Source organism: Sciurus vulgaris (assembly GCF_902686455.1).
Source record: "Sciurus vulgaris genome assembly, chromosome: 17".
Taxonomy (NCBI): Eukaryota; Metazoa; Chordata; class Mammalia; order Rodentia; family Sciuridae; genus Sciurus; species Sciurus vulgaris.
The window spans coordinates 10,578,682-10,593,335 of NC_136478.1; the positions used below are offsets into that span (position 1 = coordinate 10,578,682).

The following is a 14,654-nucleotide window of genomic DNA, read 5'->3' on the forward strand; positions in this document are numbered from 1 at the left end:
TTAAAATGGTAATCTCATTGCATTGTTTGCTAAAGCAAATATTTAAGGGTGCAGCATATGGTTTGAGTGTGGTAGGAAGAGAAACCTAGAGCCTCAGGCACAGCTGGAAAGAGCAGGGCTAAAAGCATAGAGGCCAACAGTGTGCAGCACAAAGGGCCCTGAAAGGCTCTGATTTTTTCTGTTTCAGAAGGGGGTTAGAATTAACGAGGAACAGCACTCAGAGACGCATCAGATGTCACACAGCTGCATCTCCGCTGTCCCACAGACCGGCCAAGTAGCACTGGTGGCAGGTGAGCAATGGAACAGGGTTCGCCTTCAAAATTGTTAATCTGAAGTGTTTTCTTTCTCAGTTTGAGGTTCATTAAATATACATTGTTTTCCCTGAGCGGTTCTCGTCTGTTTTCTTGAAACACTGGAATTTTTCTCAAAAAAAAAAAAACATAAAAATAAAAGCTACTGGTTTTTACAAAAAGGAAGATGAAAACTCTAAGATGCCAGAAGAAAATCAAAATCAGTACCCAAAGAGGAGCAATACGGCCATAAGGGGGTTCTTCCCATAAATAGTTGACTCTCGCCTTCGGGATGGCTGATGGTGAGTGGGCTGAAGGACACCTGCGTCTGCAGCAGGCTCCGCGGCAGGCTCCAAGGGCGCAGGCGCCAGGTCTGGAGAAGGACACGCACGCTCAGAAGATTGGTGTTCCTGCTGGGAGCTGCAGAGATGGCTGTCCATGCAACTGACAAGACCAACTGATGAGTGTGGGGGTTTCCTGGAGGGTGACAGATGCGCTTCTGAGATCTGTCAAACGTGACACTCTACCCACCACCCCTGATTCATGTTTGAACAAACGATAGTGCTGGAAGAGACACAGAACTACCTTTAAGTGTTATAAATTCTGGAGTGGAGACAGGAGGGGTGGAAGGAGATCGCCCAGCTCTGAAATTTATCCTTCCAAAAGAAATCTGGATTTTTTTGCAAGACAGAGTGAGACAATGACATTGAACAGTTCATGACACTGACATTTGTAAATGGCTTAAGACACTGCAATACTAGAGAAGTACAAGAGTCCTAAGGGAGCCAGGTACTACTACAAGCAGATACAGGTAATGGAGAGAATCAAAAAATAAATCAATGAACCAAATGAACTGGTTCAAAATACAGGGATGTTTAAACAAGAGCATATCCACTGGATGAGTTACTACAAACCCTTCAAAAAGACAAACACAAAGACTTATTTAGCCACAAGAGAAATGCGCTGGAGAGGATAGGAAAACACACATGTGGGAGAAGCCTGGGTAGGAACAGATGCTGGGTTGAGACTGATGGAAATAATGTATGGCAAACATCTGCCCCCCCCCCCCCTTTGGAGGCCATTTTCCAAATGTAAAATCAGACTGATTTTAAATTGACTTCTAAAAAGTTATCCAAATAAGGATTATTGATTTGTTCTATTTAAGTTTTTTGTATTTGGGGCCTGGGCATAGAATGGATCCCAGACAGAAGAAGGAAAAGATGTGTACTCTGAGATTTATGGATTAGGAAGTGGGAAAGTGCCAGAGATAACAAACTGCAAGATCAACCTTTGGGGAGGACCTGGAAGAAACACACAGAGCAAATCACACCCCAACTGGAGCTCAGTAACATAAAGGAGGAAGTAATTTGAAGGGGATAAAATAATACTTGTGATAACAGCTATGAGAATGTTAGTGATAAATAAAGAGATGATTTTAACAAAGGGCAGTAAATTATCATCCTATGAATCTCTAAGACTGTTGGAAGGAGTATCTGAAATAGAATAATGTGCTCAAAGGAAATTACTTGCTTCACAGACATAAAACTGTTGTGAAATGATGGAAAGGCAGTTTTGGTATCATAGAGAGACCCACCTCTAAGAGATGTCAGAACTCCTGGGTAGAGGCAGCTAGAGAGGGCAGATAAAAGGCAAGAGAAAGAGAAGGCACAGGGCGGTGGTGACATCCATGGTGACAGCCAGCTAATGGATGAGCACACGGGGAATGATCCCAGCGAGGCCACCAAGGAGGGTCCAGCAGGAGGATGACTTTATCCATCCATCACATTTCAATCAGTAAAAGCAACATATTGGCTGAACTTGCAAAATAGTCTCCCAAATACCAAGAGAAAAGTCACTTTATATAGGCAATTGCCACAGGAGAACATCTGTTATGGACTGAATGATGCCCCCACCACACCACCAAATGCTCTAATCCTCAGTGTAAAGCATTTAGAAAGAGGACCTTTAAAGAGATAATTATGGTTCAATAATGTTCTCAGGGCACGGCCCTAATCGGATAGGAATGACATCCAGGTAAGAGGAGGAGACATCAGACGCTCATGTCTCTCTCCCTCCCCACTGCCCAGGTACACAGGAGAAAGGCCACGTGAGTAAGAAGGTGGCCATCTGTAAGTCAGGGAGAAAGAACTCACCAGAAACCAACCCTGATGCTACCTCAATCTTGGACTTCCAGCCTCCAGAACTGTGAATATCTTTGTGTCACTCAACCTGTGGTATTTTGTTATGGCTGCTCTAGCTAACCAATACAGCAAACAAAGCCTTCATGCCCTCTATTCTAGAAGGCACTGACTCAAAGAAAGGATGGGAATGGAGAGTTGGTGGAGACATTTTTTATAGGAGAAAATTTTTTAATTATCTACCCTGAGCAAGTGCCTGGCACCTCATCCTGACCAAAATACAAGTGACAGGATCCTGGGAAGACAGCAGAAGCATCATCCTAGAATTTCTCATGTGACCAAAAGACAAATATCGCACATTCTCACATACCTGTGAAAGTGGAAAAAGTTGATCTTATAGAGGCAGAGAAAAAAATAGTCGTTACTAGAGTCAGGAATGGGCGTCAGGGATGGACAGAGGACAGTTGATGGGTTCAGGGGTGAGTTGGATAGGAGGAATAATCCTAGTGTTCTCTAGTACTGTAGGATAACTATCGTTGACAACAACTGACTGCACATTTCAAATTGAATAGTAGAAAGGATTGTGAATGTTCCCAGCACCAAGAAATGATAAATGTTTGAGGAAACAGATACATTGACTTCCCAGATCTGGTCACTACGCATTGTATTCATGGGTTGAAATGTCACACTGTATCCCACAAATATGTACAATTATTGTGGCGATTAGAATTTTTTTAAAGTATGTTTTTAAAAATGTAATCATGGCAAAGAGGGAAACCTGAGAATGGAAATATGTGTGTTTTAATATTCAGGGACATGTTCCTAGAGGAGAGGGCAGATTCTGCTTCAAAGAGCCAGGGGTTTGGAGTCACTGGACTTGGGTCCAAATCTCAGCCCTGTTCCTTGCTCGGTGCCTCTGGACGTAACTTCTACTTTTGTTTCCCAGTTTGTAAACGAGTCAGAACAACATCTGCAGCATGTTCGGGTCTGTGTGAGGATAAAATGAAAAAAAAAAGCACCCTGCACCACCTTAGAGTTCACAGAGCCATCGCAACAGGAATGTCCATCATTATTAATGACAGCATAGGCCCACGCACGTGGAAGGCTGCGAACTGTAATATTCTGGCAGTAAAAATCGCAAATGTGAACCATGAGGAGAAAGAAACACGAGAGCAATCTAAACAGAAAGGATGGCGTTTTACAGGAAAATCATTAAAAAGGGCATGTGTGCAATTAAAAGAGGAAAATAAAAGTCCATGACTCATTCATGCTGCAAAAGTTTGCTCAAGGCAATGAAAAGAAACACCTTGCATATGTTTGTAGACAAGAGTGAGGCAGCTATGGTGTACTCTCTGTAAAGCTGGTGATGAAAAGAAAAAACAGAGGAGAAAGATTTTTTCCTACCCTCTACAAAGAAGAAAGGTTTTCAAATCAGAAAATGCAAAGTAAAGGCCAACACAGAGAAGGTGAAAGCCAGGGTGGATGGAAGAGCTGAATACTTCTTCCCAGAACATCAGGTGCTTTGCAGAACTCTCCTGCATTGCAAGTCACCATCAGGAGACTACGGGATGGAGATGCTGCGGGTGGCTTGGAAGGGGCGGGCTGCTCTGCCTTTACCTGAGGCTCATGGTGTAGGGTTTGTCTCCCCATCCACTGAGAGTCCTCAATCTGAAACGATTTGATCTAGTGGCCTATTACATTTGCTCTCAGGGGAGGGGAGAGAGAGGAACCGTAAGTCCATCAGAGAACAAGCCTTCTCACAGACCAGTAGAATGAAGAACTCGACCTAACAAAATGAAAAGTAACACAGGTAAAAATAGTCAAATAAAAGGAGAGCAAAAGCAAATGGTCCCCTAAATAAAACTATCTGTTCATCTCCTCGGATTTTGTTGCTTCAATCTAAAAATCAGAATACCAACCATCCACGGACATATTTTTTTTCCATATTTACTGATCATCCTCTCTATTCCACGTACTGTGCTAGGTGGTACAGATAAGAGATCTTATGGTTTTGTAAAGAAGACTTTTTACATATAAAATCCGTTTTGATATCGGGGCAGGAACAGGGGAGCACTCAGGAGCTGTGGATTTCTGCTTTCACAGGTTCCAGGAGGATTTGCAGGGAGGTGACTGAGAACAACCCAGGCAAAGAGAGCAACAGACGCAAAGGCCAAGAGATGGAGGCCAGAGGACAGGGAACACCAGGAATGAGAGAGAGGAATCGGAGAAAAAGGACCCAAGTAGAAAGATGAGTATACACAGAACAGCAAGATGTGGTTGCTGTGCTCATACATCCAAACTCGTCATCGGAAAGTCCAACAAAACAACAGAGCACGAGGCAAGGCTAGCCTTTTTAAAATAAAAATTAAAGCCTTCCGACTGATTAAATGTATCAATGCATTGCGTCAGGCTTATCTAAAAATACATTAATAGGTGTAGTATTTTAGAATCTCGCATGAAGTGGAATGAAGTGAACAGAATCGCAGGGAGTGGCGAGGTAGGAGGCGGGACAGCTGCCTCGCCAGCCGTAGGAGCCAAATCAACCCTGGCAATCGCTAACGTGACAGATGTCACAGCCAGATCTTCCTCATATCCAGGAAAATGAAAGAGGAAAATGATCACAGGAGGCTCGATTTTGCTAACTCAGAAAAACAGAGAACTTCCTGGCCTCTTCTTCAGAGAACCTTTCAGCGATTAAGGATGCTACATACATTGCCTTCATGCTAATCTACTTTACGTTGCAGTTACACACACACACACACACACACACACAAAGCAAGCATATAACAAGGCTACCAAGAAACGGATGTGGTCATTTACAGGGGATCCAGTAAAAAATGAATTTAATCTCAGTTTTACATGTTACACAGAGCAAATTATTGTAAGCGTAATTTTATTTTTAGCACCTAAAAACCTACATCATCTTTTTATTAGCCTACTTTTTCCACTCCTTTAACAGATACTGTTTTTGGTCATGAAGTCTTTTATTCTTATCATATTCCATTTTGTGATAAAGAATACTCCGAGTTTAAGAAACCCAATGCTATCGCCAGTATTTACTCTTTGCCTTCTTAACTGTATCCAAGGTCTCTTCCCAAATTGTCTGTTTTTTGTTTATTTGGGGAAAGGCTACACATCTCGCGATACTTAAGAGTGGCGTAATGACGTTTTAGAGGTGCATGAAGCTTTCTTAACAGGATTGTAATACAGTCTATGTGCCAAAGTACAACAGTTAAAATAAAAACAGAAATCATACACACTGTGGAACCAGAGAGTCACCTAATTGAGCAGCTTTATAACCTTGCACAGAATTCCCTCACCACCAATTTAGATCAAATTGCTTTTATTTTAGCAATGTTCTCTTAATTAAGTCCTAAACATCTAAAACGTGGTAAATGTAAATATGTATTATAAATCCTTTATTATGAGGATCACTAAGCACTCATGCCACTTTCTGCCTTGGAGATAGATTCCCTTTGTTTAAAATCAGTCAAAATTAAGAGATAAAAGTGAATGAAGTGAAAAATGTTCAACTCCATTTATGATGCCCTTCCCTGGGTACCAGCATCACTTTGTCACATTGTCCTGGAGAGTTGAATCATGTTCCAAGTTGCTCAGTGGCTTCTAAGCCCATATCTCTACTACCATTTTCTGCCTTCAGTCATCTGGTCAGAGACCAGCACTCAGGGACTGACAAGGAACTGAGTTAAACGCCAGGGATCCTACAGTCTCCGTATTATACCCTGGCAAACAAAGAACTTTGAGATCACAAAATGGCAATGTTATTTCTTGTGTTTGCGATGAATTTACACTGGATCTAAAAGGACAGCTTGTTGATTGTTAATCCTACACATTATTTTTTTGCTGTTGTTGTTTGGAGAGGGGTTATGATATTTATTTTTCTACATTACACATAAAAGTTGTATGTGTTTATGGGTAACGTGATGTTTCAATCGTGTGAATTGTGTGTTGCTCACATCAAGGGAAACATATCTATCTCCATACTCCGTTGTAAAAGCTTACTAGAGACAACTATGGTATGAATGGTAAATAGGAAACAACCTTCTATATCCCAACTCTACTTAATTCAAAGTATACAACATAGGAACACTCTTTCCCATTTCCCCTACCAATTCTTACCCCCAACAGCTTCTGATATATGTGTGAATACACACACATACACAGCAACTCAACTGTCTTAAAGATCACTTTTGGTTTAATTCTTTCCTCTTCCTGGTCATCTGCTGATCAACAGATTTTAAAAGATAAGTCTTGAAGATCCAAAAAATATAGAAAATATACATTTTTGTATATATTACATATATATACATATATATACATGTATGTTTATATACACTTGTACATACATAATGCATATATACATATACACCAATGTGTGTATATGTATATACATATGTATGTATATGTGTGCATGTGTATGTGTGTATATATATATATGCAATCCCTTAAAGCAAAGTCATAAGCTTAAAATTTTAACTTTCTCAAATTCTTCAAGAATTCTTCCATTGGATAGAGTAGATGATTGGTTACTACTGACAGGAAAATATGGGGTTCTCTGTTGTGGGCCAAGAGATTCGAACGTCTATTCAAGGTCAGCCAGGCAATTACCAACTCCAGAGCTATTATCAATTCCTAGAAGAGTTTATCAACATGTTGAGTTTGGATGTGAGATGTCCCCCAACAGCTCACGTATAAGATAGTGCAAGAAGGTTTAGAGGAGAAATTTTGAATTATAAGAGCCTTAACCCAGTCCCTGAATTAATCCCCTGATGGGATTAACTGAGTGGTAACTGAGGTGGGTAGGGTGAGGCTAGAGGAGGTGGGTCCCTGGGGGCATGCCTTCAGGGTATATATTTTGTATCTGGCCCGTGGAATCTCTCTCTCTCTGCTTTCTGATCATCATGTGAGCCACTTCCTTTCACCACCCCTTCCTCCATGATGTTCTGCCTCTCCTTAAGCCCCAAAGAACAAATATGGCTGTCTATGGACTGAGACCTCTGAAACCGTGAGCCCCCAAATAAAGTTTTCCTTCTTAAAATTGTTCTTGTCAGGTCTTATAGTCACAGCAGCGAAAAAGCTGACTTTAACAAAGGACATTTAAAACAATCTCTGTAGGTTATGTCTGTAGAGTAAGACAAGTAATAATATTACAGGTTATAGTTTGTCTAAAAATTATATGATAAATGTAATTTAGGAAAGCAGGTGAATTTATATATTTAAATACTACTTCCAAACTAATATCAACCTATGACCCCATTTGTAAGTACCATAATTGCCAGTAGGGAAGAAATGGTTACAGAAACAAATATGTCTTTTATGATTTAGAAGCACATAATACCTTATTTTAGAGCCCTGCTAAGTAATGAGAGGTACTTAATAAAAAAAAAAGTAATTAGAGCTATAGCTATGATACATATCATACCATTTTTCCTTTGTGATTTAAAAACCTTAGAGATGGATTTCATCACTACTCTATTAAATACTTACGGCATTAAAAATTTTTATAGTTACTAATTTTGAACTACTTAAAATGTCAAACGTCTTCAGGCTTCACTCACTTTTCCAATGATTACATTGGAATGACTCATTAACTGTAACATAAACAGGCTCATTTTTACCTCCTGTTATGCTATTTCCCAATTTTATTACCAGAGTACCACTTTCCCATGAACCATGACAAAAATGCATTGAAGGTGGGGGGGGGGCAAATTCTTCCTTTTCCAAATACCAGCAGAAGTAATCATGGATGGTAACTTGTAATGGAGTTTGCATGTACATTCTTATTATCATTACGAGACTTCGTAGTGGCAGGTACCATGTACGGGAATACCTTGATAAAAGAACTTGGGGCAAAAACTTTGTCCTTAAAAGTCAACTGGGAAATACATACTGCATCTTTCCTGGTGCAATAACACATCAGAAGCAGTCTTAAACAGAGCCACCAGCCCCTGGACTGATGAGCACTTCACAGAGACTAAGATCTTAGGTTAAGAACAAGGAAGGCAGGTTCCAGACATCAAGTGCATATAAACATATATATGTGGGCATGTGTTCACGCATTCATACTTAGTTGAAACACATAGTCGATGGCATTCTTAGAATTCACTGAAGCAATTTGAATGATGAAATCTGACAAAGATTCTCCCCCAAACTATTAAGAAGCCAATCCAACAAATAACAACCATCTTTCTTTTTCAGAAATGCAATTCATCATAACTTAGAGCTATAGGTAAACTATTATTCCTCAAGAAATTTAGATCTTAAAATCCTTCAAAATCTACTTAATACACTGTTCGTCTTAAGGGTAAATTCTCTCATGTCAAAATATTCAGTTCACTGAGAGGTTCATTCTTCCTAGAAGAAAACTTTCAGTAACCAACATATCATCTCTTAATATCCCGTAATTTTTATCTGCATATAGTTTGAGGCATTTCTAAGATTTTTCTTTTTAAAGTGAGAAAAATCCAGCTAATCTTAGAATTTGATGTTGCAATTCAAAACCTGTTTTTGAAAATCTTTTTGCTAAAGAGTTTCTAAAGGTTTCTAACTGACATATCCATTAAAACAATCACTCATACATTCCAAGTTCCCTCAACCAGCAGCAACAATACACACACAGCTCATTTTACCTCATAAATGTGGTTAATTCAGGAAACTCCTATTTTAAGTATGTATTCTATAATGGGTCAGCCCTTCTCTATCATATTAGTTAACTTGAAAACTAGCCATATTCCAGATAAATACTAAACAAGTTAATGAGGCCAAAATTTTTGAATCAATAAGAATGAAAAAAAAAGTAAGCCATAAGCAATCACTGTAATTGTAAGCCATTGGAAAATACCAGATTGAAGTCTGCATTATTTAATATTTCATCAAAAATGTTCTGCTACCAGTATAAATGTGGTAGCAGAAATACTGAGGTTTATGTAACAAAAGTTGGATACGTATTTCTTGTTCTTCCCATTGTTTTCAGAGGCTGGATCATTCTGTAAACTTTCGATAAGTAAGGAGGAAAAGAAAAGGTGTTTAAAAGGATGGTGAAGGATTTCTTAGATAACTTAGGACTAATTGGCAAACTATAGGTCAAGTGATACATTAGTTGACAATAGCGCCCAATGTTCATTAATCTGAAGTAAAAGAGATTTGAATTCTAAAGCATAGTATCAAATTGAGAAATAGGTATTGTAAAGTCAGACTGATATTGTAAGAGTTCAAAGCCATGCAATGCCTATGTCACTATCCCTAATTCTCTGTTCACATCATGATTCTTATTGACACACAGACTAAGGCACATTTTAGTACATTTCATAAGGCTGCAATTTTCTTTGATTTGAAAATTGGTCTTTTTATAAGACTTAGAAATCTTTATTTGGAGCTGAACTGTTGAAGTATTATAATAAAAAATAAACTTTTAACAAATGGCCATTTGTTTTGAAAAGAATGCTAAGATGATATTTCAATAAATACACTAACAATAGTATAACCTATCACATTTTAACTTACATTTAAAAAAAATAGTGTAATTTAAATAAAATGAATTCAATGATCAGGTTTTAGATATCAAAAATAAATACATAAGTCTCCAATTTAAAAAATAATGAATAAATAGAAGGAAGACCAGTAAAGTAGAGAAAGGGGCACAGAGGGAGGGGGAGGGAGATAAAGTAGAAGTTCCAGGGTCTGAAATGGAGCAAATTATATTCCATGCATGTATTAGTATGTCAAAATGAATCTACTGTTATGTTTAAATACAGTATATCGATAGAAACATTTTTAAAAGTAAATACAACTCCAAATGGATAAGGTATTTACATACAAATTAATTATACTAGCATGAGAAGGTGAGAGACGCTTGCTTAATTATTGTGAATTCTCAGTAGGTAGTGCTTAAATGAAAATCTATTTTTCAATTTGTTCTAGAAATCTTGCCAATTTCAGTGTTCTTAGGAAGCTACCCCTTTAAAAATCATAGAAGCACAAACACTCTTCAAACACAAACATTTCCCTCATTGAATTATTTGATTCCAAAAGTTAAGTTCCTGATTAATATAATGTGGAATATTTTACACTCATGAAAATGTAAATTTACAGAATTTTCATTCTAGATCTCTAAGAGGCAAATGTTCATATGCTATTTGAAACACCCTATACTATAGGATTACTTAAAATGCCCCATGACCAACCAAAACTGCTAATATTTTACAAATAAATATAAATAATGCATATTCATTGAAAAACAAGATTTTTGAACAACCAAGTATTTAAGGAGAACCATGAGGAAAATATTAGCTTGAAGGTTTCTTCTATTATAACTCCTATAAATATTACCACTACCTTCAGGACCACAACTCTGTGGAAGGCATCTTTGTGCTAAATGATTGACTAAATGTTATCGTAGTGTAATGTATAAATTACATTATGTAATATTTAAGTCAGAGGTCAATGAATACTTTCTATAAAGGCCCAGATAGTAAAGAATATCACATAGGTACTTACAGAACAAGAGTTAAAACAATTTTAACAAAATTTTATTTATAAAATTCAAAATATAATAATATTCCAATGCAAATTTTTCTCATGCATGTCTACAAATAAGAGATGATGAAAATTTGAATTGTGCATAGTGTTTTATACCATGAACAATTCTTATTTATTTATTTATTTATTTATTTTGGCTAAAAACGTAAAAAGAAAAATTCTTAGTTCATAGACAATACAAAAACAGGCAGCAGAACACATTTGATTCCTGGGCTACAGTTTACTCATCTCTGAGCCAAATATCACATTAACTTACAGCTGATGTTATATAATTCTAATAATTTGCTTTCCTTGAAGAAGTCAACTTAATCTGGATATACAGACTGGCTCCAAGAGAAGAATTATTTGTATATGATATAAATTCCAAAAAATAATCTCAGAAGACAACCATAATGGTTATTACTTTAAGCACTAGGTACCATTGGAAGTCATGTTTGATCCCTGTGTTAGTTTATGAGCTATGTCACCCCAGAGTTAAAAGTTGCCTTTAACAAACACAATTTGGGGCGGATGCAGTAAATGCAGAGAACACACCACGTGGATGAAAATAAAGCACCACTGCTAGTAGAAAACTGAGCCACAGTGCACACTAGTCATTTATATCCAAGGTTAGCCATTTAGGCACTGCATCGTAGAATTATATTTTGCCCATACTTCATTATTGTTTTCTAGCTATTTTTTGGCCATAGAAATGAATTTGGGGGACAGGAAGAAAGGGAAAGTTTCAAGGTTGAGTTTTAGCTTTGAGGATCCATCCCGTTGCATGTGGGTTACATGAGAAAGCCCAGGAGAGATCTACTCAGGTGATCACCTTCATCAATTACTGATTTTATTACATTTTTAGTACTTCCTTCAGAGTAGATAGCAACTCTATCCTTTATTCCAATTAGAAGAAAGAACACAGTGAGAAGCTAACTTCTAATTAAGTCATTGGTAAGCTACTTGGTGAACATCAATTCTTCTCAAGTAAAGCCAAAGAGCCGCCATTACATGATCTACACAGGTAAAACTAAAAGCAGGACTCCTGTTAGCCATACTACCTATACCTGCTCTTTCTTTTATGGTGAGGGGTCGCCTCCCCCAACACAGTCTTGATATTCAGAGACAGCAGATCCTTAAGAGTGAGTATAAAATAAAGAGATGGCTTCCCTTTCTTCATGTGTGTCTCTTAGTAGGAAGTGAAGAAAATTAGAGTCAGTGTAGCTTCTCACAGATCAAGCCTTTCTACCAGGATCTGACTTTACCCTATCATGGAAGGGACACGTCATATAAAAACAAACAGAGAGAAAAATTTTGGGGCTTGTTCAACTGCTTTCGAAATGTTTGGTGGGACACCAGTTGGCAAAGAATATGATCCATTCACTGTGTTTCATCCTTATGCATGAGAGTACTTATCAGGGCCACCAAAAGTACACAAGCACATGGGTCTAAGTTTATACATATTTAGATCTATATATACTCAGAAGAGCATATTACTGTGTGTGTTTACATAGAATCTTTCTATTATAAAGTTTCCCAGATGATTAATTGGATCAATTAATATTCAAATTAAAGTATACCTAATCCTATGTTTACAGAGTCCCTTGTGAAAGCATTCATATTGGCCTGACTCAGTGGATGACAGATTTTTTTTCTCCTGGTAAATCAACTGTAAATAAAGAGGAAAAGGTCTGTATTTGCCTCAGACACAGACCTTTTATTTTCTTTATTTATAGTCAGTCCTGTCTTTAATATTAGTGTTCATGATGGATTCACTTTTTACTAATAGGTGGTCTGGTCCAGAAGAATGAGTGGAGCTATTGGAACATTTTTAAACACATGCTAGTTGATGGTTGCTCATTCTCTCACCAACTTCCAACTTGCTCATAAACATACAGACTTGTTCTTCCAAGAAGGATAAAACACATGGTCTACTTTCCACTGTGACCTGGCAACAAGTGGACCTTGCTTCTTCCACAAAACAAATCCTTCCCAAATACTGAGTTAATAAAATAAAAATTAGGAAATGAAATATTTTCTTTTATATGCAGCTGCAAATCACACTGCCCACATAGTAACAAGAAATTACAAAATGCAACTTAAATTACGTGAAGGCATTTAATGATATTTTTGACACTTGAAGAACAGTCAACTCTTGACAGATATGCCAACCAAGAACTCCAACTTTATTATTTGAATGTTCCTGGGAATTTAAATTGTATAGGTTCTCTAAGTTCAGCCAATGTTAAGGAGAGCCTGAAGAAACCAAGGCTGAATGAATACAGAACCAGGATTGAGATTTTAAGTGTCAGCAAAAGGCCCAGCCAGAGCCAAGCAGACTGGAACATTGAGCTCTCAGATCTCATCACCCCACCTTTCCTTTACTGAGAAGATACACTACAAAAGAAAGCTCTTCAATGCTGATCTGCTCCTTACACTTTTCACAGGCTTCTAGAACACAAACAAACAACCAGCAACCCAATTAATCCTCTTAATATACTGCAAACCCAACTAGAGGCAGCATGTTGGAAAAGCATGCTGTGTTAGTCCAGCATTAAGCTCTGCTCCTTTTGAGGGAATGATCCTTGCAATGTGCTGCATATTGTAAGAGTGACCTCTAGTGCTTCCTTTTTGGTTGAATTTCAGCATGCCTTTTCCACAGAACTTCACTTGTGTGTGAGTGTCTGTGTTGTCTGTTGGTGGGTGGGTTGCAACGTTTATCAACAGCTGTACCATTGCAGGATTCCAAAATTTTGATGAGGGGAAGTGATGGGAATTTCCTTGGCTTCATGGGATTCCTGCAAACCCCATTTAAAACTGAATCTGGAACACAGGGCAGCACCTGGAGTGAAGTTCTCTCCCGAGAGAGTGATAGATGCACCGTGAGGTTAAATGAGCTTCTACGAATGGAAACACAAGATCACAGTCGCCATGCAGTGGAGATGGACAGTTGACTAGGGATGGTGAGTTTGTAATGTTTTCCTCACAGGAGAGCCCTGAGTGAAGTCAAATGACATGCCACCAAATGTCAGCTTGCTGGCTTCAGCACCCCAACCCTGTATTGGTAGTGGCACAGGAGCACCATAAATTCCTTAAGAGGCCTCATAGCCCTTTCTTGAAAAGCAAATGAGTAAATGGGCTTTTCCTTTAAAATTCAAGAAATAAAAAGTTGAATTTCTTGAACTTGCTTTTCATTCATTGTGGAGGGGGAGATTCTCCTATTTTGAGAATTTAAACTGAATATAACTTTTTTAAAACTTTTTTTTAAAATCTCTAATAACACATGCATGAAGGGAATCTGCCAAATTATTTGGGGTGATATTTTAAATTAGAAACAAGGTTGTCACAAATCTTCTCTGAATCAATTAACTCAGAATCAGAATATTCAATCACAAATTTTTGAAGTAGAAAATCCAACCACTAAAGAACACTACTTTTGAAAAAATCACCTGAATGCTTTTTCTTTCAGCCGAATGTAGGGATCAGCCCTGTCTCAGGAGTGCTCCAAGTCTCCTTGTCTAAGCAGCGAGGACACAGCTCTTATACCAAGGTTTGCCTCCGCCAGTCCTGCCTGCTCCTGAAGTCTGCAGTACATTTCAGTTATTAGCCTGCATCATTTTAAAGATGCAGCCAGCTACTATTCTGCCAAATTGCAAACTTCAGAAATCTAAGCTAATGCAGCATAACA

General features: G+C 38.1%; 1 protein-coding gene across 1 annotated transcript in view; it reads right to left on the minus strand.

Moving 5' to 3' along the window:
* CNTNAP4 (contactin associated protein family member 4) overlaps positions 1 to 14,654 on the minus strand; it is a 246,845-nt gene that overhangs the window by 231,576 nt on the left and 615 nt on the right. The window lies entirely within an intron of this gene.